The 3,704-nt window shown below is 33.3% G+C and overlaps 1 non-coding gene across 1 annotated transcript; it reads left to right on the top strand.

Annotated features, from left to right (window-relative positions):
• The first annotated feature begins 3,224 nt into the window (after window positions 1–3,224).
• Window positions 3,225–3,378, top strand: LOC117278725 (U4 spliceosomal RNA). Its single transcript, XR_004509069.1, has one exon. It is a non-coding gene; the product is annotated as a U4 spliceosomal RNA (small nuclear RNA).
• The last annotated feature ends 326 nt before the right edge of the window (window positions 3,379–3,704 follow it).

Genomic DNA, 3,704 nt, shown 5'->3' on the forward strand with positions numbered 1-3,704 from the left:
GACATGAATTAACTGTTTTGGCTTTAAATGTCAAACTTGGAAGCATGCCTATTTTTCTTGTATTGTATTGTCTGTAAATTGAACTGCATCCGTGAAGCTCGTCACTACTTTCAGTCCAATAGTTAATCTTGTTACTTACTGAGTTGGTTGTACTCATGCTACACCCTACACTTCGTGTGCAGATCCAAGTGCTTCTGATCACAGTGGGTGTTGATTATCCGCACAGTCTGATCATTTGGAGATTTCAAGATAGTTGCCCGGCGTTCGCAAACCTTGACTCTCCCTCCCTATCTTTCAGCTTTATGTATTTAGTTTCAACTTTTCATAGATAGTATATTAAGACTTGTATTGTATAGACGCTCATGTACTCAGTGACACCCTGATTTTGGGAACTTCCGTATTGAGTTTGACTTCCTATCCAGTTTATGAGGACTTTAATTATTCAAACCTGTGTTATTTTATTGTTTACTTAAAAGTGTTGAAAGTATTTTGAAATACCGGCTTGCCTAGTACCACGTTAAACGCCATCACGACATGCTAAGTTTTGGGTCGTGACACAAATCGTGGTTCCCCTTCCAGTAAGCACGACAGTTAAACCAATCTTAAAACTCATAATATCTCTCCCCTAATTTTGTAGGTATAACAACAGGGACCTAAAGAGCTTTATGTATTCTAGGTGCTTTAGGATCTTTAGTTGCTTTGGACTTTGTATATGTCATTTGTTCAAAAAAATTAAAGGTGGGAAGAATAAATTCAGAACATTATCAAAAAATATATTTAAAACTTCAGCACAATTTGACTTAAGTTATATTTTAAATCCCTCTAACTTCAGAGAAATACAGAACAAAACTTCAGCTATAAGAATGTTGAAGTTTAGCAAATACAGAACAAAATTCCAGCTCTAATAATACTTAAGTTTAGCAATTATAGAACAAAAACTTCAACCAAAACATGTTGTAGTTTTACAAATACAGAACACAACTTCAACTCCAATAATGCTGGAGTTCATCAAAAACAAAACAAAAACTGCAAACAAAACATACTTTACTTTTACAAAACACAAAATAAAACTTCAGCTCCTAGAATTAAGTATCCTTGAAGTATTATAAACTTCACACTTTAATAGCATCATCTATTTGAGTCTCGAAATTTTTAAAAATTTTAACATCTTCAACAATCACCGAAGAATATATAGAATTTTCATAAAAAATACAAATACAGTTTCAAAAAACCTAAAAACACTAATCGTAAAAGTAAAACCTATAAAACTAATGCACTAATCAAAGTAAAACCTAGGAAACTATTTTAGCACAAATAAAAAAAGAAAAACGATTCAACTAAGATTACTATCAACAAAAAATTCAGAAATTAAATCATGAAACTAATCCTAAATTAAAACCCTATACAAAGTTAATGCAATGTACAAAAGCAACCATTAAGACCATACATATGATTATACTTAATTTTGTTAGAGACGAAACAATTGCTAATCAAGCAGAATGCAATGGCAAAAATCGTTTAATTTCAGAAAATAATCAAAAACTGTAAAGAAGGACAGAGAGACAGAGACAAGAGATAATATGTTGTATACTTGGAGAAATAGTAGTCTTTCATTAAAGAAAGACAAAATCATCTTTTTAAAACACTTTTAACAAAAAAAAGTAGGTACGGATGCAAAACAAAAAATAAAACGGGTACAAATTAAAAATGGGCGACCAAATAGGGCAGACCCATACAATTTTTACGGGGAAAGTGCACAGAGAGCCGATTTTGAGACCCTCCATTTAAGGCATAACCGAGGTTTATAATTTTTGTAAGTTTAGCCACTTCAGATACAACTTTCGACATATGCGATAGAAGTTGTAAAATTCACGTCAGAAATTACAAAGTTTACATGAATTTTAATACATTGCTTGTGCAAGCAAAAATTCGACATATGTGTTTGGCTTGCTACTACCAAGCTTTCGATATACTCGTTTGAAGCTTGGCATGTTGCTTGTCCAAGCAAACTTTAAATATTCACGATTGATATTTGGCTTGCCATAGAAAGACTCCAGATACACGCGATTGAAGTTTGGCTCGTAGACATGTATGTCTGAACTTCATATATTTTTATCAGCATTTTGTCTAAAGTTTATCAACACTGGCTATCTTTGGAAAAATTGAAAGGTGAAAATTGGCCACCTCATAAACAATTGTAGGGGCTGCACCGTGCTTGTCCGGTTGACCGAGTAGGTTATAAAAATAGTACGGACTAGCCAATTTTCATACTGATAATTGAAAAATAGCCAACGTTTGTAAAGTCATTGAAAAATAGTCACTATTTTGCTGCAACACGGACCGGTCCAGCATAATATACTGGAGATTGGTGCACCTGTGTATGAACTTCCAGCATATTATGCTGGAACTCCAACACGCGAAAAGTTCCAGCATAATATACTAGAGATTGAAGCACCTATGTATGAACTTCCAGCATATTATGCTGGACCGGTATATTATACTGGAACTCCAGTATATTATGCCGGAATATTTTTCGGATTTTGAACAGTGTTTTCGTTCAGATTTATCTTTACATGAAAAGTGGCTAAAATTCGATTACTTTTGAAATTGTGGCTATTTTTCAATTAACACTTGTAAATCTGACTATTTTTGAATTTCTCACGGTTAAGGTACGGGGACAGTCGAGCCAAACTTAGCATAATCAATTCTTTCTATTGAATTTGTTAAAAATTGATTGAGAATTCTGATTGACAATAATTTAATTAATGTTTCTTATCTTGGATTAAAGAAAAAAATAGACTTAATTCTTAATCCAAATGAAACTGAAAATTAATGTTTCAAGATAAACAAAATAATAGAGAATGTAAAATTCGACGATATGGCATATGTGTGTATAGAAAGGATTTGCAAGATCTAAATGTGACAGCTACAAGACGCTAAGGAAATATTTGAAGCTATTGACATCAACATAAGCAAAAGATGATTTTTAGTTGTTCAGAGCATTGCTATTAATCCAAAACGTGAAGGCAAAGTATAGAAATTCTGGCAATTAAAAGACCATACTTTCCTTTTTCAACTAGGTGAAGTGATTTCGATTTAATAATGCTGAATGTCCATTATATCACAGTTTTGTTGAGAAATTACCAGCGTCCCATATCGATATTGAATAAGAAAATGGATGAAGCGAGGCGTATATAAGTCAGGGCAAATAAGAAACATAAGGCATCTTTGCGCTTGGGGCAATGACGCAGCTAGTGAGGTTCTAACCGAGGCGCGTCTATTGCTGGTTGAAAACTATTTCCAAACCCCCTCTTCGGCCTGGGTTTTGCCTTGGCCGATGAGAATTTTTGCAAGGGCTCCCTTACTCGGGATAATGCCCTACAATTCTAAGTTTCAATATTTGTAATGGTGATATACTGTGAAAGTGTTTAGGAATACTTATTGCAAAGCCTTAACTGAGTCTGATAGCTTTTAGGGTTCCATATTTGTTGTAGGCTTGTAAATGTATTAATTATCTAGCCATCCAATAAGATATTGGGCGTATCGAATTAACGATTATCGGGCGATTTATCGTCTAAATTAAATAGACAATAAAAGTTACATAAATAAGCAATAAAAGTTACGAATGAAGCTCTCATTGTTAATGGTAGTTTCTTCTTCTTTAATTCTTTTACAATAAGCAAAGCTAAAATACAAATTATGGA

Source organism: Nicotiana tomentosiformis, chromosome 10 (genome assembly GCF_000390325.3).
Source record: "Nicotiana tomentosiformis chromosome 10, ASM39032v3, whole genome shotgun sequence".
Taxonomy (NCBI): Eukaryota; Viridiplantae; Streptophyta; class Magnoliopsida; order Solanales; family Solanaceae; genus Nicotiana; species Nicotiana tomentosiformis.